The sequence below is a fragment of the Stegostoma tigrinum genome, chromosome 14, assembly GCF_030684315.1.
Source record: "Stegostoma tigrinum isolate sSteTig4 chromosome 14, sSteTig4.hap1, whole genome shotgun sequence".
Taxonomy (NCBI): Eukaryota; Metazoa; Chordata; class Chondrichthyes; order Orectolobiformes; family Stegostomatidae; genus Stegostoma; species Stegostoma tigrinum.
The window spans coordinates 37,612,605-37,639,559 of NC_081367.1; the positions used below are offsets into that span (position 1 = coordinate 37,612,605).

General features: G+C 40.1%; 2 long non-coding RNA genes across 5 annotated transcripts in view; one reads left to right on the forward strand and one right to left on the reverse strand.

Annotated features, from left to right (window-relative positions):
• The window catches only part of LOC125457476 (uncharacterized), a 146,528-nt gene that overhangs the window by 89,617 nt on the left and 29,956 nt on the right, over positions 1–26,955 (forward strand). For 2 of the 4 annotated variants that reach the window (XR_009446660.1, XR_007248637.1), the window contains exons 1-2: positions 8,895–9,045; positions 13,536–13,630. This is a non-coding gene — a long non-coding RNA (uncharacterized LOC125457476). Of the gene's footprint in view, positions 1–8,894; positions 9,046–13,535; positions 13,653–26,955 lie in introns of those variants that run through there. The other 2 variants (XR_009446662.1, XR_009446661.1) reach the window with 2 other exon arrangements.
• Positions 16,935–25,149, reverse strand: LOC125457477 (uncharacterized). Its single transcript, XR_007248643.2, has 2 exons — positions 24,839–25,149; positions 16,935–17,146 (listed from the first exon to the last, which is right to left on the reverse strand). It is a non-coding gene; the product is annotated as an uncharacterized LOC125457477 (long non-coding RNA).

Genomic DNA, 26,955 nt, shown 5'->3' on the forward strand with positions numbered 1-26,955 from the left:
TGTAGTCTCTTCTGATTTCTTCCAGCCACCTTGGGATTAATACTTCCTATTCCTGAGAAGTTGATTTGTTTTGAGACTGATTGGTCTGTTGATGAATTCCATTTTATTTATAACAAGATCAGTGATTTGATTTGAAATATTTTTAAGGCAGGAAATTTTTATCATGGCTTGTTGTTATGAAGCGGGGTGATGCAAATATTATTTCTTAAAAGGCTTTGTGGACTCCTAAATATATCTTGAACTCTTAAACAAAAGCCATGTTACTCAGGAAAAGGCAGTGAGTACAACAGTACAATGTTGCAATTGCAAGGAATAGGGAGCTCAGATGGAGACATAGAGTCTGGAGAAATTTCCCAGATAGATCACATGATATAATGTGTGGGTAAGATAAAACTTGTATTTTTGAACTCAGTCAGGGAAGATTTTACCTGCATGATGTGCAACTGTCCATTGTTCCCTTTCTCTTCAGCAAATTGCATGAGTTCAATTTTACTATTTGTGGAGGACTCCTGGGAGGGTTTAATAGAATCTGTCCCACTGTCTGGAACACAAGGGATTTATTCAGATACACTGTCCCAGGAAGACACACCAGTGTGTCCATGTGGAATAACTTTAGAATCAGAACACCTTTGGGATAATCTGTCATTTATCCATTTTACATGAGATTAACTCTTACATAGGCGAAGGACTCTAAAGATAACACCTGGCAAACTTTTCATTTTGTTGTTCCTTTTCAGACTTGTATGTGTGTGCTACCTTTTTAGGAGGATAGTTATGTATATTTGCAAAATGAAAACTCTTTATCAATACCTTTACATTTTTTGATGATAATCCAGTTATTTGTTGTTAATTTAAGAAACATGGCTGATCGATATTAAGACTGAACCTGAGACAGAATGAGAAAATGTAACCAGCTCTATCATTAGAACAAAGGGTCACCGGACTTGAAACATTAATTCTGCTTTTCTGTTTTTGCTGCCAGACTTGCTCAGTTTCTCCAGCTTTTTAATAGCATTTTTATGTTTGTTTCTGACTTGAAACAACATCACCTTTATTGTTGTCTTGATAAAATCCTGGAACTTCCTTCCTATCAGCACTGCAGTGTGTCTACATCCCAAGAACTGCAGCAATGTGAGATGGCAGCTCATCATCACCTTCTCCAGGGCAATTGGGAATGAGTGATACAACTTGGTCTATGCCTAATGAAAAGTGAAAAAAAAACTTCACCACCCAATAGCCCTAATGCAGCACACACAGGTGAGTATCACCAACAGCAAATTCCCTTTCAAATCGCAAACCATCCTGACGTGGAACCAAGATAACAAAATGTGAAGATAATAAAATGTGAGGCTGGATGAACACAGCAGGCCAAGCAGCATCTCAGGAGCACAAAAGCTGACGTTTCGGGCCTGGACCCTTCATCAGAGATGCTGCTTGGCCTGCTGTGTTCATCCAGCCTCACATTTTATTATCTTGGAATTCTCCAGCATCTGCAGTTCCCATTATCTCTAACAAAATGTGAAGCTGGATGAACACAGCAGGCCAAGAAGCATCTCAGGAGCACAAAAGCTGATGTTTCGGGCCTAGACCCTTCATTAGAGGATGAAGGGTCTTGGCCCGAAACATCAGCCTCTGATGAAGGGTCTAGGCCTGAAACGTTAGCTTTTGTGCTCCTGAGATGCTGCTTGGCCTTCTGTGTTCATCCAGCTCCACACTTTGTTATCTTGGATTCTCCAGCATCTGACATGGAACCATATTGCCATTCCTTCACTATCCTGGATATCCCTCCCTAATGCACTGTGGGTGTACTGCACCGGATCAAATGTAGCCATTCAAGAAAATGACTGACCACCACCTCAAAGGTAATTAAGGGTGGGCAATAAATGCTGACATTGCAAGCAGATCTCACACCCTCCGAAAGAATTTTAAAAAAGCTTTTGTTGTTCAGTACTCAGTCAGTTCCTGTTACACCGAGTCTCTGCTGCTGCACACTTCTTTCCCCCCACATGCCTTTGATCAACTTTCTTTGACAATAATACAATGCCTTACCTTCATCCTAGTAAGATTCATTTCTCTTCTCTTTGCGGGATTTGCAAGTACCTTTTAATTGCACTTCTTATCTGTTTATAATTCCATTCAAGGTCATAGTGATTTATGCGATGCATATTGATTTTTGGAGCGTGTTGATCTTGCAATTTCAGTGTTCCACCTTCACAAATGTTCCAATTATCTTCTACAGAAGTGTTTTTGAATATCCTCTCCCAATCTATTTGCTTTTAGATGTTTTTACACAAGCTGTTCTGACATGTTATAACATACATCTGGGGCAGCTGAGACTTGAACCATGGACTTGAACAATGGAGGTAGGGACAGAGACTACAGCACCACAAGCACCCCCCACTTGTTTTTATTCTTCACTCATTTAGTTTAATATACCAGCTCTAAAATTCTGTTCTTCATCTCCAATAGTTGGGCCCAGAATCTCGCAGACTCTATACCATAGCCAAAATGCTATCAGGACCTGAATCAAGAATTCCTGTTTGTTTTCTGGAAATCCTACCTTTGACAGTATGAGGAAGAGTCACTCATTGTTGATTTCAAGCAGGTCCCATTTTCACTGGAACAAGGTTTGGTTCCTGCATTATGTATTGGTCAACTCTGTATGATTTCTTACCGCACTTGGTCACTATCAATTGCATTCCCTTTGTCTTTTGCTCCGGACACTATCACCACCTGTTCCATTCACTTCTCCTCCACCTTTGTGAACAACAAACACAACTTTGCTTTTCAGCCCCATTCCTTTTGAGAGAAAAGTCATGGGACTCAAAATGTTACTGTTTCTCATAGAGCCATGCAGCATAGAAGAGGCCATTAGACCCATCGAGTCTTGGCTAATAAATCCACGCTAATCCCACTTTCCACTACTTGGGCCATAGCATTGAATGTTATTCCATTCCAACTGCTTATCCATGTACTTTTTACATGTTGTGAGGTTTCTCACCTCTGCTACCTCCCTGCCAATGCATTCCTGACACTCACCACCCTCCGGGTTAAAGCATTTTACACAAATCCCTTCTAAACCTCCTGTCCTTCACCTTAAAATTTGGCCCCTTGGTATTGACCCTTCAGTTGAGTGGAACAGCTACTTTGAATCCACCATGTCCATGCCCATCTTGTACACCTCAGTCAGAACCTCCCTCAACCTTCTCCGCTCTAAAGTAAACAATTCAATATAAATAAAGAAAAAACACACAAGCCTACCCAGTCTCTCTTAATAGCTAAAATACATCATTCCAGGCAACTTCCTGGTCAATCTCTGATGCACCCTATACTTTCTATTGTATAGAGATAAGAACTGCACACAATACTCCAGCTGTGGCCTAACCAAAGTTTTGCACAGTACCAACATAACCCCTCTGCACTTATAATATGTGCCATGATCTCTCCACAAGTGCTGCCAGGGCTACTGAGTTTGTCCAGCAATGTCTGTTTTTACTACTTAATGTCTACTGGCTCAGAATTAGGAACAAAAATTTATATGTTCTGTAAAGAATCAAGGCAATCAGTCAAGTGAAGTTGACAGAGAACTGATGACAGAAGTCTTATTTTGTGAAAATGGAATTGGTCACTATCCAAAAATAACAGAGACCCAATTTTGCGGGCCAATATCTTCAAACTCATCCTAGGCTGATTGTGAAGTCAAGGACAAGTAAGTAACTTTCAATGGACACTTGTGAGTTAAACAGAAGTAAATTTTCTCTGGCTGTAATTTCACTGGTTAATATTTCAGAAGGTGAGTTGAAGGCTTAAGTACTAATTGGTAGAGATTGTTGTTGGAGGAATACAGGGTTGTCATCAGTTGAACAATGGATGTGGTCAATGATGCAGATAGTAGGACTTATCATTTGACAATGTCCCCACTTACCTTAACAACTCCGATCATTAAAGGTCTTCCTGCACTGCGGCCAAGTTCTTGAAGCAACAATCCTGGTGTGGGCCTCACTGTTACTACTTCTAACTGCAACACATCTTGAGAGGATTGTGTCGATCTCCATATCTTATACCAGGGTCGCTGGTTTATTTTCTGAAAACTATGGATCTTGCTCTTTCACATGTTCAGCCATTTGTCAAGCCATTTGCAGTGTAGTCATACTATTGAAAATACATCCATGATGCCCTTCTGTCACAAAGCATGTCTCCTTTAGCAGATGAAAGGTGCTTTTATGTAATGCTAGTCACTCATGATAAATAGCCCACTACTAGTACATACAGCCAATCAACATTGCCAGAAAAACAAACCAGTGAAGTTATAACCAGAGAAAATTCATCTGCTTATTTTACTAGTGTATTATTTGAGGCCAAAATCCATACTGCTTCCTGTGCAATGCCACCAAAGTTAGATAGGTGTGCCACAGAGAGATGAAAACTTTGTCTGGATTTGGATGTGATGTGTTCAGCCTTATGTCAGGGATTGCAAAGCTCTTTCAGCCTTTTCCAAGTTTAGTGAGTTGGGATTGACGAGGAATCCTCCCAGTGGCAGGATTCCTGAGCTCTGGTGCTGGGAAGGATTTGGTATATGTTCAGTTTAAATTCCGGTCACTGCCTAGGTGCGGTGGCAAGTGGGGGCCTAACTCCCCATTTAAATATCTAAGTTATTGCATAAATTGTGATGTAAGAAAAAGTAGGCATATGCTAATCACATGCAACTGAAGGAAGTTCCGGTCAGTAACATAGGCCTGGAGTACTCAAGCATTTCCACTAGGATATTGTAGGGAGTTTTGGTGTGTGCAATCGGTAACCCTGCCAGAACTCTCAGGCAACCTGGATCACCCACCAGATAACAAAGTGTGGAGCTGGATGAACACAGCAGGCCAAGCAGCATCTCAGGTGCACAAAAGCTGACGTTTTGGGCTTGGAAGGGTCTAGGCCCGAAACGTCAGCTTTTGTGCTCCTGGGATGCTGCTTGGCCTGCTGTGTTCATCCAGCTCCACACTTCGTTATCTTGGATTCTCCAGCATCTGCAGTTCTCATTATCTCTCTCACCCACCAGATACCTGGTTCTGACACGATTTAGGTTAGTGAAGGTGGGAGTAATAAATCAGGAGGCAGGCATTTCATGGCAAAGAATCTCTCTGTTTATTAAATACAAAGGTGCATATCTCACAATAAATAAAAATGCAGAACTAATAAACATGGAAATAATAAAGGTGAATAAATTACAAGATAAACAAGTGCAGAACAGTGAAACTGAACTATTAGTTATTAGTTATTAATTATTAACCCAGGCCAATTACTATTATAAACTAAACAATTGTTTTAGCCTCAGGCACTTTAATCAGACTTCCATACCCTGGGGTGCCTTACACTGTCACCAAACCACCTTCCCCTCCCTGCTAGCTTGGTTGGATATTTTGGGTCTCAAGGGAAATAAGCTGACTACTAGGGATAAATGCGTTTTGGATTACAGCTGGCTGTTCCTGCTTGCTATAGCCAGGGCTTCACTGAAGACTTTGGAAGGTGTAGGCCTTGAGTCTGGTTTGAGAACGTGGTTTCTCTAACTTTGTGGCGGTTTTGTAAGCTGGTTTTCACCTCAGGATGTGCCTGGGGCCTTGTCAGTCATGTCGGTGGGTTTTGGAAGTCGTCAAGTCTGCTGGCCATGGTCAGTTGCTCTTGGTTCCTCTAGTATAGAACAGGCCTGTGTCGGGAGGTTTTGTGGAGATAGCTGTGCAGATAGTTCTCAGGCAGAGTAGCTTCTGGTGATAGCTGTTGGGATGGCCCTCTCTCTCTCTCTGTCTCTCCACCAACATCCCCCCCCCCACCCCATATCAGGGCCAGTGGTTATACAGACTGTGTGCTCTGTTATCACCTCCCAAATCGGTGTTATCCATTGTGTTTCTGTTGTCCCCTGGTGAAGGTGAATTGGCTTCCTGATACTTAGAGTAGATGTAAATGTCTTTCAATCGGAGGTGAATAGGCTATCTGATTGTTTAGAGTATGTGTAAATTTATTTTGATTAGGAGATAGTAGGAACTGCTGATGCTGGAGAATCTGAGATAACAAGGTATAGAGCTGAACACAGCAGGCCAAGCAGCATCAGGAGAGCAGGAAAGTTTGACGTTTTGGGTCGGGACCCTTCTTCAGAAATGGGGTCGGGAAAGGGGATTCTGAAATAAATAGGGAGATAGGGGAAGCAGATGGTAGATGGATAGAGGAGAAGATGGGTGGAGAGGAGACAGACAGGTTAAAGAGGCAAGGATGGAGCCAGTAAAGGTGAGTGTAGGTGGAGAGGTAGAGAGGGGATAGGTCAGTCCAGGGAGGACGGACAAGTCAAGGAGGCAGGATGAGGTTATTAAGCAGGAGATGGGAGGTGGGGCTAGATGTGGGGGGAGGGGATAGGTGGGAGGAAGGACAGGTTAGGGAAGCGGGGACGAGCTGGGCTGGTTTTGGGATGCGGTGGGAGGGGAGACTTTGAAGCTTGTGAAACCCACATTGATACTGAGCGTAGGTTCACCCTAAACAACTGCACCTCCCAGTCATGAACCATTTCAACTCCCCATCGTATTCCTTGGACGACATGTCCATCCTGGGCCTCCTGCAGTGCCACAACGATGCTACCCGAAGGTTGTAGGAACAGCAACTCGTATTCTGCTTGGGAACCCTGCAGCCCAATGGTATCAATGTGGATTTCACAAGCTTCAAAGTCTCGCCCCCCCCCCGCTACCGCATCCCAAAACCAGCCCAGGTCATCCCCGCCTCCCTAACATGTCCTTCCTCCCACCTATCCCCTCCTCCCACCTAATGCCCCACCCCCATCTCCTACGTACTATCCTCATCCTACCCCCTTGACCTGTCCGTCCTCCCTGGACTGACCTAACTCCTCCCTAACTCCCCACCTACCCTCACCTTTACTGGCTCCATCCCGACCTCTTTGACTTGCCTGTCTCCTCTCCACCTATCTTCTCCTCTATCCATCTTTTATCCGCATCCCCCTCTCTCCCTATTTATTTCAGAACCACCTTCCCCTCCCCCATTTCTGAGGAAGCATTGATACCTGAAACATCAGCTTTCCTGCTCCTCTGATGCTGCTTGGCCTGCTGTGTTCATCCAGCTCCACACCTTGTTATTTCATATATTTTGATTACATGGAATGTGTGGTGTTTTCCGTGAATGAATATTAATTGCAATCGGAGCAGCCTGGCCTGCTGTATTCCTCCAGCTCCACAATGTTACCCGTGACTCCAGCATTGGTAGTTTTTACTGTCTCTTAATTGCAGTTGAATGCCTTGGTATCTGTAAAGCCTCTCAGATGGTGGAGATAGCAGGAACTGCCGATGCTCCTTGATTGTCTGTCTTCCCTCCCACCTACTCACCCCTCCCTCCTCACTGACCAACCCCCATCCCAACTCCCCACCTACATGCACCTTTACTGGCTCCATCCCCACCTCCTTGACCTGCCTGCCTTCTCTCCACCTATCTGCTCCTCTACCCACCTTCTATCATCGCCAGCCCCTCTACTTATTTCAGTGCCCCCTTCCCCTCCCTCATTTCTGATGAAGGGTCCAGACCTGAAACATTAGCTTTCTTGCTCCTCTAATGCTGCCTGGCCTGCTGTGTTCATCCAGCTGTACACCTTGTTATACCAGATGGTGGGTTAGGTTGTTGTCCTAGGTCTGCTCATTGTTCTTTTATTGTTGATGTGTGAATTAGATTTTCTAACTGAACCATGGTTCCAGACAGCTATTCCTGTGATTGTGTATTCCAGAGCATAGTCCAGCTGACGTTTTTTTGCTTTACAAGTTCAGTTAACAATCCAGGGGTTTTGGTCCAGTATATGTAAACAAATCAGATTTTTGCTCAGTCCTACAGTATGCCAGTCTGCTTTTCACTAGTGTAGACATTCCAGCTTCTGGAACATTCCTTCATAACTCACTTGGGAGAATATCAACTCTCAATTTAGTTGCTTTCTGCTGCACTCTCTACAATTTGAACCCTCTTCAAAAATACAGTTAGTTCAGTTCTCAAGACATTAATAAAGATAAAAACGAACCAGATATTTTAAACCCTGTGATATTGACGTAGGCCAGGAATAGCTGATCACACAGATATCAAGATAACAAAGTGTGAAGCTGGATGAACACAGCAGGCCAAGCAGCATCTCAGGAGCACAAAAGTGAAGGGTCTAGGCCCGAAACGTCAGCTTTTGTGCTCCAGAGATGCTGCTTGGCCTGCTGTGTTCATCCAGCTTCACACTTTGTTATCTTGGATTCTCCAGCATCTGCAGTTCCCATTGTCTCTCATACAAGATATCACTTGAGTTGCAGCTAAGTGAGGCATTACTTGGACAGTATGCGACAAAAAGTATCCTTGTAATCCTGCAGCCATTGTGTAATGCTTTCAAGGTGTATAAAAACAGACACAAATACACTTAATGTTTTGTGAATAAACATATTTTATATATGAGTGCCCTTCAGGCTGACAATTAAGCCACATTATCATGAACTTGTTAGCTCTAATTTTTGCTGTTGCATTGCTATTACTTTCCTTTTGAGTTTGTCATTAGAAAACATAAATCTTAAAATAAAATTACTTCCTGCCCTGCAAAGAATCCATCTGGCATAAACACTGATGGAGTGTACTATGAGTACGTATATTTGGGGTAGCGGAGAGGCGGTGCTGTAAGGAATCCAGCTGCAGTGTTACTCTTCTAAGATTAAAAAGGGCAGAGAAATGCCAATGATTTTACATGCTCTGATTTAATATGTGTATCCTAAACCATTCAAACCTTGCAATTATTTGCTTGCAGTATATATTGTTTTTAAAGTAAACATTTTATGATCAGTCAATAATCTCTTTTAAATTAAATAGATCAATTTGCTTTTGGTATAGTCCCTGAACAAAGTTGCAGTCTTAAAAGCTTTTTGGCAAATGTTCAGAGCCTTCAGACTCACTGACTACAGCCAGGAGAGCAAAAAGTGAAGGAAAATTCTGAGCTCACACAGGACTAAACCCACAGAATGGGAAATGCATTTCTTTGAAAATCTGGAGGTAGGAATTACTGATGTCATTTGGAAGACTTATTTTCATTTAAACTGATAACATGAATTGGTGGTAAGTAGACAAGGACAAAAGACAATAGTCAACAATCAAATGAAAAGATTTTTATTCATTTTAAATTGATGATTTTAATGTAAAAATAATGGGCATAATCTTTCTGGTCATTGTCCTCCGTCTTTTTCTGTTTGTGTAACAGCAGGAGATGTCTAACACCATCTGTTACCCTGAGAGCTTTTACGCTAATTATTGAGTAATATATTTCAGTAAAATTAGTTAAGTAATAAATTGTAGACAGTTTTGATTTGATCAACAGGATGCTGTATTTGTAAGAAACTGAAGCTTCATAACTCTGAAAGAGATTTTGCTAAATGATATTGCATTTTTTAAAAAAACTGTTCAAATTTATAACTGAAAATTAATTGTGGATAGAATAAATGATTGTTTTTCCACGAGCTTTACCACAAGCCTTGTAACCTGATATAATAATGTACATATTCCAATTTTTGTCTGCATTGATGTCATAAAATTAATCCATTCTAAATTTCAGCCTCAGGAATAAGTTTAATAAAGCAAATTATTGTGTATTTGTTTAGTACAAATTTTCTAGTCCTTAATTTGAGACTTGTCCGCATAATTTAAAAAAACTATACACTTGGAAATAATTTAAAAACAGACAATTGAAAGAACTGATGGTACAAATTCTTAAAGTAGCTTTTTTTTCTTGTATAATGTTGTGTCAAACACACAAAAAAAGTTTTACAATTGACTTTCACTCCTCTTGATGTGTAGAAAGTAACATAAGGAAATGCAGCACATGGGCTTATGTTGCACAGTTATTTAGATCTTCTCCATGTCTGTAAGTTTGCGTTTGTAGGTGCTTTGCTGGCTGACACAGAAAGCTAAAAGCTGCAGTGCCCTGACTGCTGCCGGTGTTGCCCCTCACACCAGGCGAATAACTTTGGGACAAAAACTAATTATTTAACCCTATTTTACAACAGTGAAGAAGAATCAATAGGCTGACAAAACGCATCCTGTTCTTTGAGATTAAGAATGTTGTTTGGGGAGAGGGGTTGGCATTGGATAAGAATTGGGAAAGTGAGATTAATTTGTAAATAATTTATTGTTAAACTTAAAATTTGAGAGTCTCAAATGTCATATAACATTCAGAAGAAAGTGTTTACTTAGAAAGATATCAAATTCAAATTGTAGGAATAGACCATCTGATGCTTATGCCTCATGAATTTTCTAAATTATTTACCTAATCTCCATTGAAAAATATCCTCCGAATCTTTTATTTTTATATAATAAATTAAATTCCTTTTAAATGCATCTATTTATCGCACATGCACACATGTTGTACAGTGGTGAATTTGATATGCCCACTCTTCATTTTGGTGGTGGTATAAACAGACTATCAAATTTTTAATTCCTGTGACATTTTGTAGACTAAATTGGTTTTAAAAAAGTAAATTATTGACCTAAATTGGAAACAGTGATCACCTGATCATAGTTTGAGCTAGCTTATGAAGTTGCCAATAAACAAGAATCAATCTGAACTGATATTAACATGTTATCAAAGTGACTGTAACCAACTACTTACATTTGTATCAACACAAAATGCTGGAGAAACTCAGCCATTTAGGCATCATCTATGGAAAGAGAAACAAAGTTAACAGTTCATGCGCAACATGACTTTTTTTTGGATCAGAAGTCCTCAAGGTTCTGAAGGAAGGTTATTTTGGAATAAGAATATTAGCTTTGTTTCTCTCTCCACGCATGCTGATAAACTTGGTGTTTTTAGTTCAGACCTCCAACATCTGCAGAACTTTGATTTTGTTACTTAGATCTCTGATTCCTGTTTGACTTATATCTTTTTGGAAGTTTCACGTTAGGATGAAAGTTGGCTGCAAATGATCCAGCTTGAAAAGAAAACAAAGAAGCAAAACGTGGGAACGCAAAGAGGACACATATTTTGGCTGGTCACTTTTGGGCAGAGTGACAGAACAAAATGGTTTTGGGACAGCAGACTGGCTGGTTTGCTCTTTTTCCTAATTTCTCTCGCCCTTTTAAAAACACCCTATGTGGTAATGATGCAAATTGGAAAAAACACATCCATGCACCTGGAACTTGATTTTGCTACTGCTGAGGAAATATGACAACAGTTAAACAACAATAGCCTCAGGTTAAAAACTAACCTGATTTGGTTTTTTGCACTAAATACTTTTCAAACTTTATATCTCTGCCTGTGTATGTTTGATGTCTCTTTTTTGAATTATACTTAGGTTTTAGTGTGATAAAATTTCTCTCACATTGCTCAAGAAGATTTTGTTATTGGCTCCTTAATTTTGACTACTACTACATTTTAAATAAAATGTGATATACCTGCATGTTCAAAACAATTTAAATTCTGACCAACTAAGGGGATCATAAAGAACAGTGTTGGTTAGCCTCCTCATTTGGTTTTAACAGGTTTCTCTGGAATTGTTCACTGGATTTATCCAATGACTATCATGCATTCATAATCTTCAATATTGAACTCATCCATAAGTGGAAGGATCTTCTCTGCCTCTGTCCTTTTGAATCCTCTCATAACTTTCAGAACCTCCAGTAGCTTACCTACCAGTCTTCTCTTCAACTGAGAAATATCCCAGCCTGTTCAGTTTTTCCAACAGTCAGACTCTCTCAGCATTTACATGATTCTTTTGAATATTTTTCTGTACTACCTCCAGTTGCCATGGTGTGTAGATGCCAGGGTTGGATTGGAGTGGACAAGGTCAAGAGTCAGGTGACATCAGGTTATCGTCCAACTGGTTTATTTGAAATCACAAGCTTTTGAAATGTTGCCCATTCATCATGTGAAGTGAGAGGGAAGCACACGGGCACAGAAGTTATAGGCAGACAGATCATGGGCCGAGAGGTCAAAAGATCATACCAATGGTGTGAGTGAAGTGTCGACAGGCCAAATAATAGGTCTCTGCACATGATCAAGAGCATCAGATGGTGTGAGTGAGGTGTCGACAGCTAAATAACATGTGAAGGGAAGACCTGTCATCTGATTAAATGAGGCAGAAAGATAATTAGAAAAAATTAAAAATAAGGTGGTGCTGGAGACAAACTAAATGACTGGAATAACATGAGAGGTATAAGAGTCGCATGCCAAGGGTCTAACCAAAGTACTAAGTAATTCAAAACTGTACAAACTAAGTAAGGTAGAGAGATCATAACAATTTATCAACTTGATGGTGCCAAAACAGGAGAGTAAGGAAGAATTTACAGATACAGAACAGTGTGGCACCGTCTCATGTAGCACGACAAATACCCAAGATCAAAGTTGAGGCCTTGATGACGGATTCAGAACTTGGCTATCAGTTTCTGCTCGATGATTCTGTGTTGTTGTGTATCTCACCGTCTGTCTTGGAGAATGCTTGTCCTACGATCAGAGGCCGAATGCCCTTGACCACTGAAGTGCTCTCTGATTGCGAGGGAGCATTGCTGTCTGGCAATTGTTGCTCAGTGTCCATTCATCTGTAGTCGTAGCATCTACGTGATCTCTGGGGTAGCCCCAAGCTCTGTACCATGAAGACAGCCTCAACCGTTATCTTGGGTTCATGTCGCACTACATGTGACCCCCTCCACACTGTTATGTATCAGTAAAATCTTCCTTATGGCGATGGAGGAATTGACACCGGACCCGAAATGTTCACTGTAATTTTTTTCCTCACAATTGCTGCCAGACCTGTTGAGCTTTTCCAGCAACTTCTGTTTTTGTTGCAGAGACCTATTATTCAGCCTGCTGAATTCCACTTACACTACGTGCATGATCTTTTGACCTCTCTGCCTATCAACTCTATGCTTGTGTGCATCTCTCTCACGTCACCTGATGAAGGGGCAATGCTCAAAAAGCATGTGATTTCAAATAAACCTGCTGGACTACAACCTGGTGTTATCTGAATTCTGACCATCTTTAGTTGCTGTGTCTCTTTTTAGCAAAATGTACTGGTGTTCTTTTAAAGTTTCTTAGAAGTTTAACCCTTTTCTCCTTTGAATTTTGTTCTTTAGAAATAAATCTCCATGCTTTGTTTGCATTTTTAATGACTTTGATAATCTTGTTTCTCCTTTTAATGGTACTCTAAACTCTGATCTTTTATTCCATTTAGATTTATTTTCCATGGAGTAAGTGACCTCCTTATTCCTCCAACCAAAATGCAGCACTATTCATTTGTCTACACTGAAATTTTTTTTTATATGTTCATTTTGCAAGTTTGTTAGTGTCTTGTATTTCGTCAAAGTTCTTCTCAGTATTAATGTACCTCCTTTTTTGGTGTCATCCACAAATGTTGATATTATTATCCAGAAATCTGAGTCCAAGTCATTTCTGCACGTGCTGAAGAACAGCAGTTTCAGCACCATATTTCTTCAGAACAGCAGTTCTGAGGAATGTCATTTAATCCCTAATTCCAGTTTTTTTTTCTCTCTTGTAGTAATTTGCTATCTGCTTCTTGTATCTGACTTCGTATGCTTGGAATTTCGTGCGAAAAGAATCGATCAACCTGAGCTTCTATCACCTTGTATCCTGGTCAGTGGCACTACAATGTGTGGTAATGAGCTTTGTCATCAAATTTGTACAATATACCACATAGAATGAGGTTCAAACTGCAAATATCTATGGTGATTTAGCATAGTATTCTGGTATTCTGTATAGTATATATCACAGCAACATTTTTTTTACAAACAATTGAAATAAAATTTTGCGTTGAATAAATTATTGCTGTTAGAATCACAGTATTTAAAGTGATGATGGGTGGGGTAGACAGAAAAGCTTGATCAGCCAATGAGGTAGTAGCGGAATTTAGAACTTAGCAGTGGAACCTAGATCCACTGAGTTTCCATTTAACCTAAATCCAGGCTGAAATTCTGGGGTAGAATAGAAATGGAGTTTTCCATTGTATGTTTTGTAGGTATAGTTAGAGAGTTTCTCGTTTATCAGAAGAATTTATTTCATTGGGAAACATTGGTTATACCAAGCACAGAGGATGGAGGTTTTGGTTGTTGGAGTTCCCGGGACCTTGCTGCAGGTGTTGCTGTAGGTGTTGCTGTAAGTGTGCCCTTGGCCACGTCACCTTTAGCTATTTCACAATGACCTTCCCGCCATCATTAGATCAGAAGTGGAGATGTCACTGATGATTGTACTTCATTCAGCATCATTCATGACTCCACAGATGCTAAAGCAATACATTTCTTGGATTACATTCAGAATTGGGCTGCTAAGTGATCCGTAACATTTATATAGAAGCATAGAATCCATTCAGTGCGGAAACAGGCCCTTCAGCCCAACAAGTCCACACTGACCCTCAGAGCATCCCACCCAGAACCCATCCCCCTATACCAATCATTCCTGAACACTACCTGCAATTTAGCATGGCCAATCCACCTAACCTGCACATCTTGGACTATGGGAGGAAACCGGAGCATCTGGAGGAAACCCACACAGACATGGGGGAGAATGTGCAAACTCCACACAGACAGTCGCCCGAGGGTGGAATCAAACCCGGGTCCCTGGCACTGTGAGGCAGCAGTGCTAACCACTGAGCCGCCATGCTGCAATTTGTACCATGCAAGTGCCAAACAATCATCATCTCTGACAATAGAACTTAACCAGGTCCCCTTGAATTTCAAAAGCATTATCCTCACTAAATCTCACATTCTAGTTTCCCTGGGGGTTAGCTTTTGACCAGAAAATTAATTGGACCAGTCACATAAATATTGTAATTACACCACCAGGTCAAAATCTGTGAATTCTGTGGTGAGTAACTCATCTCCAGTCTTCCCAAAGTCTGTCAAACATCTTTAAATCAGGAGTGTGATATAACACTCTACATTTGCCTAGATGAATGAAGCTCCAACAGCATTTAAGAAGTTTAATGTCTCATAAGGTAATGGTTCTGAAAGGGTTAGTGTTGAGATTGTACAAGACTCCACCCATGCAGAATATATCATATTGCCCTAGTGGAGAATCTGCATGACCAGTTTGAAATCCTGATGGGGTCAGACATGCTGAGGAACTGGTAGATGTGAGTACTATTACAATGTTTAGAAGACATTTGGATAGATACATGAATAGGAAAAGTTTGGAGGGATATGGGCCAGAAACAGGCAGGCTAGGTTAATTTCGGATTATGTTCAGCATGGACGTTTTGGACCGAAGGGTATGTTTGCATGCTGTACGACTCTAGCCTGATAGGTTTGATTATTATGCCTAACCAGCCTATGTAACTTGTACTTTTTGTTATCATGGAATAAATTACATTTTGTTGTAAAGACAAGTGCCTCTTTGTGTTAAGACTCACAATCAGTTCATCCTCTACCACCATCAACCAAGCAGGTGCTTTACACCTTGCGTCGAAAGGAACCTTTGGACAGGGTTATTGTACCTGATTGTCTGCATCTCTATCACGTTTACGTCCTGCCCAGGTGTCCATTGAGAGCACCTGGAAGGGCAAGGCCCCTGGGCAACCAACCAAACATTCCCTTCCCAGCCACACATCATTTTGACTTGACTATATTACAGCTCCTTTATAGTCGCTGTGTCAAAACACAGAAACACCCTCCCTAACAACACTATTGTGTATTGTGCCATAGGGACTGCAGCCGTTCAAGAGAGAGACTGATTCCAACTTTCTCAATGGCAATTAGGAATGAACAATAAGCATCAAATCTTCCATTCATGCAAGAGTGAAATATAAGTAGTTAATCTTAGAATGGATTCTTGCCCATTTCATCCCTGCAAGTATCTTACTTTCAATAAGTTTGATTCAAGGACTCCTTCCAGGATTACCAGAGAAGCATTCATTGGTCTGATTTCTCAAATTATTGTTGACTTTTTCTTAAACTCATGAGCTAACCACTACCCTTATATGGCAATAACTCTTTGGCTGAAATACATTTTACTAATGCAAGATGAAAGCTGTTGACTATATAAACATTCTACCATTAGAACAGCAACATCAAATAGCATTGATAGTGTTTGAGAAACAGTTATAGGCACAGAAAGACCTCCTGTTCCTGCATGGGTCAAATGAGCAACTTCCACTTCAGTTGGAAGCTATAAAAAGATTTCATGCAGTTAGTCCTGGAGGATAAATGAAAGAGTTGCAGGTGGACAAGGCAATGATGAAAGCATTTTGTATGCTTGCATTTGTTGATCAGTGCCTTGTGTTCAGGAGTCGGGAGGTCATGTTGCAGCTGCACAGGACATTAGTTGGGCCACATTTGGAAAAATGTGTGCAATTCTGGTTTCCTGCCTATGTTGTGTTCTCTTGATGGGGTTCAGGAAAGATTTACAAGGATGTTACTAGAGTTGGAGGGTTTGATCTACTGGGAGAGGCTGAGTAGGCTATGGTTATTTTTCCTGGAGCATTAGAAGTTGAGGGTTGACTTTATAGAGGTTTATAAAATTATGAGGGGCATGGATAGGGTGAATGGTAAAGGTCTTTTCCCCAGGGTAGGTGAGTCCAAAACTAGAGAACATAGGTTTAAGGTGTGAAGGGGAAAGATATATGGGGACCTAAGAGGCAACCTTCTCACACAGCGAATGGTGTGTATGGAATGAAGTGTCAGAGGAATTTTTGGAGGCTGGTACAATTACAACATTTAAAAGGCATCTGGATGGGTACATGAATAGGAAGGGTTTAGAGAGATATGGGCCAAATACTGGCAAATGGTACTAGATTAATTTAGGATACCTGGTCAGCATGGACGGATTGGACTGTAGGTTCTGTTTCCATGCTGTACATCCCTATGACCAGCAGGATGTCCACATGACTAAATTTACATTGGATAGGGTTCAGATAGGCCAGTGTCATTGCACAGCTTCCTTCCTGTAAATGATAAAAGTTATTTTTATTTTTATTTTACATTTCAATAGTTTGCAAACTGATTGTTTTGAACCACACGCTGTTGTGTCCTGGAAAAATAAGTCCAGTGTTTGACATTACATGTTTTCACCACAAGAGGGATCCATCCTTCCACTGGTTTCACTCAATTGTGGTCAGCAGTTTTCCGCTCAGATTTAGTAACTTCACATGAGGAAAACCTATGGGGCAAAAGAAACAAGAACATAACAGTACAGCACATGTGATGGAGACAGTTTTCAAAAATTATAAAAGTTACATTAAATGTTATTTGTCAAAAAATATTTTTGCTTATGTTAATATCTGACATACACTTTTATTTTCCTTCCTTATATGTTAGATTTTTCCAATGGTCTGGTCTGTTTAGAATCAGAACTATACAGAAATTTGTTTTCAGCACCTTTGTCTGGTTTAACAACTAACCAATCAAAGCTTAAAGTGTAAAATAACATAAGAAATAACCACATATAATGAACAATGATTTATGATAACGCAATGTTTGGAGCAAGCATTTGTGGCACCTATACACTACAGACTCATTCTACATCATATACCCATGGATAAAGTTCACACATCTCAATAAATACTGGAATGTGTCAAAGTTACTTGCACAGTTGATCGTAAGGACAATCAAGTAACTGTGAAAATATGACCATTTGTCATCCATAAGATACTCAATTCACTGAGTACCTTTCTTGAGATAAGGTTACAAATATTTTCATTTTAAGGTGCAAGCCACAGGCAACCAAGTTGTGAGCAATGCTTTTGTGGGGAGAGATAGACATGTTTCAACAGATTGTAGAAGACGTCAAGGACCTCTGGATGAAGAGATTTTTTTTTTAGTTTAGGATTAGAACCAAAACTATACAATTAACAGAAAGTAAATATAGTCCACAGTTGTTTCTAGATGTTTTCACAAAACCAGCCACTTTCAGGATGTGTATAGAAACCAGCCATTGGCCGCTGTCCTTGAGCTTTAATGATTCAGTGTTTAGAAGTTCACTAAATTCCTTTGTAGCTTATTGGCTCAATGACAGGGTCACAATGGTGAACCAGTGCCAGAACATGGACATAACCACATATTTGATCATTTAAACTTTGTCCCTTTGTAGGTTAGAGCTATTCTGATTTTCAGCAGTAAACCAGATCTGCATTTCAAAATAGGTTTTATTGAATTTGTTCTTCCAGTGGCTTCTACAAACAAATATTTATCAATTTGTGTGAGTCAAAAGGTTAAAATTGAACCTGGTATTTGATTCTCCTATCACAAAATATTTATGACATTTCTGAATTCCCTGCATATAAGTTAGATTGTCACTGTCTAATTAATACAAAAGTTTTCCAATCTCATATCGGCAGTCGATAAAAAGAATTCTTTGTAACCTTTAATGATGACCTGCCAAATTGGGTACAGTATTGGCTTATTTTGCCATTCTGTTTGTATGGCTACAGTAGAAACTCATCACACACTACTCGTTTCAATGGTTTAAAGCAGTGCATTAGGCAAAATGGTCTATCTCATTGTAATGTCTTTTATGTTATCCAATGCATTAAATGTTACTTGTTCGAAATTATTATTGACAATAATTAATTCAATGAATGCTTACAAAGGCCAAATTCCACTCTCCACTAATACATTTGTGGCAATGAAGATTTTGAGGAACCTACACCTAAATGTTTGCTGAAGATAGGACCATGTATATATTAATCCATTTTACAAAAAGCTGGATCTCCATTTCAAAGTAGCTTTCATTGAATTTGTTCTTACAGTGTTTAATACTAATTTTCTGAACCTGTTATTGCCTAATATTCTTGAATATTTTCTGTTACTAATATGATTGTAATTATAAGTGGCAATGAATTCTAAATTTGATTTTTGCAAATATATCACTGAGCGTAAATTGTGAGCCAATTTTACACACTTCAACAATGGAACAAATCCTAAAGGTAAACTTTCACAAAAAACACTCGGCATTTCATTGTTGTGCAACAGAAATTATTTGTAAAAATTGATCATTTGTAAAAAAGAATCATTTGCATCACTGCTATTTCCCCAATTCTATTGTCTATTTGAGCTTCTCAGCCATTCCATTACATATTCCTTCAAAATTGTACTTAATTTTGTCGACCAGAAAACATTCCCACCCCATCCTCAGATATTTTCAACCACATCCTGTATTAAGTTATTCCCCTTTCATTTCATCTCAGCCCTGTAATGCAATGTTTCAGATCAATATGTATTCACTACTTAATGCTACTTGTTTGTTCTTGTGCAGTTTATTCTTAGAAGTGCAATGTTCAGCTTCTCTCCTATCCTGCATGAGGAAAAGAGACCAATAGATCCATACTTAAAATAAATTAAATCTAACTGTGAGGTGAGGATGTAGAACAAAATTGTTGGAATGCAGATCTGGCTAATATGTGGAACAGTTGCAGTGATCAACAACCAGGTGAGTATCAGAAGACAAAAACAAAACATGCTGATCAGAAGGGCTGGCATACATTGGGTGAAGCATAAATGCTCGCATAAACCTGTTGAGCTAAATGGTCTGTTTCTGCATGATGCTTCATATGTAACAAACCTGAGTAGCAAAAAGAGAAAAGGTTGAATAAAACTAAAAAGGAATAAACTGTAGCCAGAAAAGATTAAAGAAAGTAAAATTTGAATGTGTATAGCACTTTTTGTGATCAACAGGCATTTTAAAGTGTTTTACAGCCAACCAAATACTTTTGAAGTGTGGTCACTGTTTCAATGTAGAGAACATAACAGCTGCTTTGCATGCAGCAAGCTCCCATAAACCGTAATAACCAAGTAATGTTGAATTGATGTTTATGTGAAATTATGATATTAACGAAAAGTTAAATATTGGTGCAGATCCTGGTCATTATGCCCCTGCTGTTCCTCAAAATAGTGCCATGGAGTATTTCTCATGCACTTTTGAGGGCTGATGGAACTTAAGGTATCTGAAAGCTGGCACTTCCAACAGTATGAAGCTCCCTCAGGGCTGCAACGGTGCCAGCCTTGTTGTTTGTGCTAAAATTTTGGAGTGGGCTATAAACCTAGAACCTTCTGACTGAAAGATGAAAGTACTTAACACAATCATGTTTGCTCTAAAATAAAACTGAATGGAAACAAAAGAAATATAGAAACAGAAGAAAGGATGAAGTATAAAATAATTTACAACTGAAAAATATAGATGGATTTTACACTATGATGTCATAAATATCTTGAAGCATTCAGCAATGGAAAAGGAAAAGGTGTCCAGTCACTCCGATATCACACATTTTACCCCCACCTGTTTATGGATGTACTGACCAATGTCTTTCTAGGTGGTAGCTAGTAAACTAACTTAAGGTATTCATCACTTCTGGTTCAAAAGGCAGTTGCAATATTAATGGGAACTGTTTGGATTAATGTCCTAACTATCATGCACAGTATTGTCTTCAGTCTCTTCTAAACTAAATCAGCATGTTGTGAGGAATGTGGATGACAGCGCATAAATTAATTTGTTCTTTTAGGAACACCAACAGTTTCTACAGTCTTTAGCCTTTAGGGATTTCACACACCTATGTCTTATGACAGGTTTAAAGAGCAAGGAAAATTTTGCAGTCCATTGTTAAAAATGGTTTAACCATTAAATGACACACCTGGCAACACTGCAGAGGAAATGCTAATTTCCATTATTAAAGCTATTGAATTTCTAATGTGTGTTCTCCATATGTGAGGTTTGATGAAATACAAAATTCTTAATGTATACCCTTATGTGGTAGAGAAGGTTTTGTTGGAGATGTTGTGCCATAGCCTGATCTTTTCCCCAATCAATGACAAAGCACAGAAGCTGATAGAAGAGACTGTGGAATATTAATAAGCAACAGGATACTGAATAACTTCCCTGTGCTAATTAGTTTAAGGTTACCTAAGGTGATCATAGCACCTGCATGAAATCAGCTAACAACACAGACCAGAACACAAAACATTAAAGTCCTAGAATTTACTTCACAGTTAATCATTGCAGGAAGGAATGTATTTTTAAACTGTGATCACAAAACTGAAGGAGATCAGTTCTGGACTGTGTTAGGCCTTAACTGAGTTAACTTGCCCTAGCTTAAATTTGGCAAGAATTTAGTCTCCATTGGTTCTTTTCCTGCCAGTACAGTGTGTAATACTTTGATGCAAAACCATGACCTAGATTTCTGTACAGCATTAGTTCTCCATTGTGTTTTAGTTCGAAACACATCCTCCCTTAGATTGTTCCATTAACTATTATGTGAAATTATGACCCATGCATAATGTTATATGTTACAAATCAGTTGTGACACATTAATGGATCAAGTTGCATATCAGGTTATAAACTTATTATTCAAATGTGAAAATGCCATTAGGCTCAACCAGCTTTCTCCTTAAAACTAAAGCTTCCAATACCTCTTTGTTAATGTATGTTGCCTTGAAAAAATAAGCATTTTCTGGAACAGGCCAAGATCAGAAAGAAGAAAATTTGTTGATGATTTGCACCAGCAAAGAACTTTATGAGGTCATATTTATAATGACCGAAACAGAGATTCAAATTGATTTGTTATCCAATAGTGTGGTAGTCTATGCATGCACTATCAACTCGCGCTGCTGCTGTAAATTGCAAAGTGCTCTCGTTCCCAGAGTGGCATGGGGTAAGGCAAAATAAGTGGTAGAATTGAGCAAGATGCTCGCAAAGTGCTATCTCAACCGTGAGATCATCTTGCTGCATCTTGTATACTTTGCCCAGTTGGCATCCTGAAGTTTTCACCGGGAAGCAATGAGTTCCCGGTTAATGCTGTTATTGCTTCTTAAATGCCTTACTCATAGCTCAGCATGTCCTGGGTGATGATCTCACCAAAATTGCCATACAAGCTAGCTGTTGGGAAACTCAATGTGGAAACCAGAGCAAGTTGGTTCAAATAGCCCAAGCTTGCTACTAATGGCATGTTAGACATTGGCTACATACACCCCACATCCATGGATATTGGCAAATGACAATGCATCAGCTTCCGTGAACACTCATGGCTCATCTCTGACCCACTTGCATCATGCTTCTGTACCTACATGGTGGATTTCAGGCTGCACTAGCACCTTTCATTGTAATGCAGTAGCAAGGACACTTTGTGCTCAGCGACACAGACTAGCTCTTGAACTGGACCACTTAAACAAGGAACATAAATAGCCATTGGCCTTTCGAGCCTGCACCAACATTTAATAAGATCAAGACTGATGTGATTTTAACCTCAACTCAACATTCTTGCATTCCTTGATAATCTTTCACCCCTTGGAAATCAAAAACATATCTGGCTTAGACTTAAAAATGTTTAAAGATCTGACACCCACTGCCTTTCGGTGAAGGCAATTCCAAAGACTTTGAAGTCACAGAGAAAAACTATTTCTTTATCACTGTTTTAAATGGGTGACCCTTTATTTTTAAATGATAACCTCTAGTTGTAGAATCTCTCACAAGAGGAAACATCCTTTCAACATCCACCTGGTCAAGTCCTGTCAGAATCTTCTATGTTTCAGTTGTTACCTCTTACTCTTCTAATCTCTAGAGGGTTCAGGACTAGCCAACTTAGTCTTTCCTCATAAAGCAATTCACTCATTTCAGGTATTAACCTAGTAAACCTTCTCTGTGAACTACTTTCAAAGCATTACCATCTTACTGTAAGTACTGTGACCAGCACTGTACATAGTACCCCAGATGCAATTTCACCACTGCTCTTATCACTGAAGCATAACCACTAGCTCTTGCATTCCATTCCTCTTGCAATAGGATATAGTAATTACCTGCATCCTAACCTTCTGTGATTAAGGCACTAGGACATCAACTGTATTTCAGAGCTCTGCAATCTCTCATTCATTTAGATAATATGCACTTTAATTCTTTCTGCCAAGATGGAAAATCTCACACTTTCCCAGCTTATACACCATTTGCCAGACCTTTACCCACTCACTTACTCTACCTACAAGCCTTTGTAGACTCTTTCTGTCCTGTTGTAAAGAGGCTGTCTGCGATGCCCAGGGCAAGTATTAAGACCTGTGCAGCAGAGCTCCAGAATGATAGTGCTTGTCTAGGTGCACTTTTCAAATAAGGCACCAAAGATGCCAGTCAGTTCAGGGATCTCCAGTGAGTGGTAAGCTGCTCTGAAGATGGCACATGGTAAGGTGGGATGGAAATCAGTTGTGATATTCTCCATGAGGGCTGAAATGCCCAGCAAAACAATGAGTTTGGTAGGATACAGTGAGAAGACCCGCTCCGCATTAAGATGAAAATTAGTCCCCCAAACTCGACACAACTCGCACTTTTGCAAAAAAACAGCAAGATTCAGTCCTACCATTCTGATTCTTGGTGATTTGCTTGATCTTTAGCACAACAATGTCTCAATGCATTTCTGGCATTAGGTTTATTTATTTGTAAAATTGAGCAAAAATCCCCAACGTTAAAACATTTGGACAAAACCCTGGATTTTGGACAGACACCTGGACCTTCAAAATTTTCAAAATCAAAACTGGAATGTATCTGCGGGAAACACACAACCAGCAGGCCTGGGAATGGAGCTTGCTGTCTGGGACTGTTGTTCAACCTGCAATCCCAATGTACACCTCCTCTCTAAATGAACAATCAATCAAAACCAGCAGACACTTGCCTGAGACAGCTTTTACACTGCGGGCTACACAGAACAGACTGTATGGCGTCTACAGAGACACTGGACATCCATCCTCAATCAAAGCCCATTTACACATACTCTAACCATTGGAAAGCCAATTGACTTCAGAAGAGAACATCAAGAGCACAATGAAAACCACAGATTTCAGGAGAGATTACAAGGACCACAGCCATCTTGCCCGAGAGTGGCCGTTTTCAATGACAAGCTGCTGTACCAATAGCTTCCCCACAGGCTTCCACGTCCACAAGCAGCTCCAGAACCAAGAATCACAGAAACCAAACTGAGAATCAAGTGCAAGGAAGCCAAACCAACCTCATTGGTACAAAGGACATCCATGAAGTGGAAGCTGACCAGCGCTATCTGAACAAGAGCTTCCAGACATGGCATCTTTTGAACCAAGAAGACCAATCACAAGAACATCAGCAACCAACCATGTCCAGCAGAACTAAAGACTGACAACCCAAGCGACTGATTCAACCAATACCACAAGCCCTCAGACATAACCTGAGGTGAAAACTGGGCCTGCAAAACCAGCACAAAGTAAAGTAAACCAGGTACTTACCGAATAGATCCGATATGCACTTTATCACGTCAGCAGACCCAGCCTAAGTTGAAAAACCTATGCCGTCTGAGGTTGTCATCCACACTCAGGGTATGGCGATCTGGAAGAGCCAGGTGCACTTCGAAACTGCATTTCTCAGTGGTGAGCTTAAATTCCCAAGACCCCAAAATTCCAAACTAGCTAGCAGGGAGTGAAAGGCAGGTGGTGACTGTGCATTGGGATCCCAAAGGTAGGAGTTCTGATTAAAGATTATGAAATTAAACACTGTTGTTTTCTCTGTGTGTCAGTAGGGTTGTGTTTTTACAGTGGTTATCGATATACTAATATATTTAAAGTACTACTGTTCTTCTGTATGATTAATTGTATCAATTTCCTTGGTTATTCATTGCCTGTTTTTTTAAATAAAATTACCTCTTGTATTTTAAATAAGCGCAGAGACTCTTTTGCCCTGAAACTCCTGTCTCCTGCCTCTTTATTTGACCTTGCCTAAATAAGTCCAGTGTCCAGAACCAGGAGCCTGGGAGCGATTCGAACTGCTTAAACATCAGAGAATAACTGTTTGCAAACTGGATTCTTACAGACGTCACTGTAGCTATTAAGCAAATTAATTGTTGAGAAAAATTACCTCATTGCAGTACGTAAAGACGTCTCAGCACCAGCTATGGAGTGAGCTTGACTCTTAATCTCACCAGCTGTCTTGGCAGAACTTGAAAACACTTCTTCTGTGTCTGCATTTGACCTCTAATCTTTCATTCATCCTTACAAATATGCAAAAGGCTGCATATCTTTGTGTTCCAGTGTCCAGGTTATTACCTGAGTATGCACAACTTCTGTCTTCTGCCCTAATCATTGTTCCTTTTATTTTTCATCTGGTCTCTTCTGGGTAGCATGTGACACTGGCTTAAGAAATGCCTGGCTGGCATATGCACCATAATGGACTGATTACTCCAAGACAGTTTAGACATAAACACTCATCATCAATTACTTAGTCAGCTAGAGAGATTAGCACATGGTAAAACATTCAACAGTGGATTCTGATAGCCATGGCAACACAGAAGACATGGCAAGATCATTTGCAAACTCTGCTGAGAAGGACAGATATGAGAACCTCAGGGATCCAATTATGAAAATAAATATCAAAAGTACACAGAAAGCTGTGCTAGGTGTCAGAAAGCTTGTCAACGTAATCAGCACTGTGGCTGAGAGAATGGAAAAGTTCAATTGCAGCCTGTGAACATCGATTCCTTAGTATTAGTGTTCTACAGAGTGGGCAACTCCTCAAGGTGAGCTGCCTGATAGAAATTCCTACTTGCAGGATTTCCAGCATCTGTGAAAGTTTAACCACATGCTGTGTCTTGGAAAACTAAAGATCCACCTTTGAGCAATTGAAGGAGCAAATGGATAGGGACTTTCAAAGAGTCAATCTTCTTCAGCCTGCTGGCATTGGATCAATGGAAACTATTGGCTGTAAGTATCTCAAATGTCCCAAAGTTAGCAACATCAACCTTTCATCAGCTTCACTGAAACCTCTAAGGGAGCACATTGTAGGGGTAGTAAGGTTGATAGTTTAACCGATAAGGGCCTCGGTGGTGGGGATCGTGGTGGTGGGGTTGGGGGCACAGGAGCGCTTGTAGAGAGCTGGAATTGCTACTGCCACCAGAGTAACTGGGCAGGATCCTCTGTGAGTCATGGAGCAAAAGCTGTGAAAGGCCCTTACCTCAGAACACGTGGGATGGCAACTAGATTTATTCCATGCTTTGGTGTGCTATACTGGCATGGGGCAAACTGCCCTAGAATCAAGACGTAGCACTTAATTGGTAAATTTAACTTTTCCTGAACAGTTACAATACTGACATCTGCTCAACAATGTGGAAAATTACCCAGATGTGTCCTGTACGCAAAAAGCAGGACAAATCCAACCAAGCCAATTACCACCCCCTCAGTCTACTCTCGATCATCAGTAATGTGACAGAAGGTGTCAGTAACAGTGCTATCAAGCAGCACCTGCTCAGCAATAACCTGAGGCCCAGTTTAGATTTGGCAAGGGTCACTTGCTCCTGACCTTATTATAGCCTTGATTCAAACATGGACAAAAAAGTTGAATACCAGAGGTGAGGTGAGAGTGACAGCCCTTGACATCAAGGCTACTTTTGACCAAGTGTGGCGTCATGGAGCCCTAGCAAAATAGGAATCAATAAGGAAGGATCATGGGATCCAAAACATTTACTCTGATTTCTCTTCACAGGTGCTACTAAATCTGCTGAGCTTTTCCAGCAACTTCTGTTTTTGGGATCAATGAATATTGGCGGAAGACTCTCTGGTGGTTGGAGTCATACCTGACATATAGGAAGATGATTGTGGTTGTTGGATGTCATTTCAGCTCGAGGACATCTCATGCAGGAGTTTCTCAGAGTTTTATCCTAGGTGCAGCCATCTTCAGCAGGTTCATCAATGACCATCCCTCCAACATATGGTCATAAAAGGAGATGTTTACTGATAATTACATAATGTTCAGCACTGCTCACAACACTTTAAGTACTGAAATTGTCCATGTTCAAATACAATGAGATCCGGATGATAAAAATACCCAAGAAATGCCAATGCTGGAAATCAGAAACAAAAATAGAAATTGCCTTAAAAAACACATCAGGACTAGTAGCACGGAGGGAAAACAGAGTTAATATTTCAGGTCCAGTGATCCTTATGTGACTCTTCGTGATGTGGGTCAACCTGCAGAACATG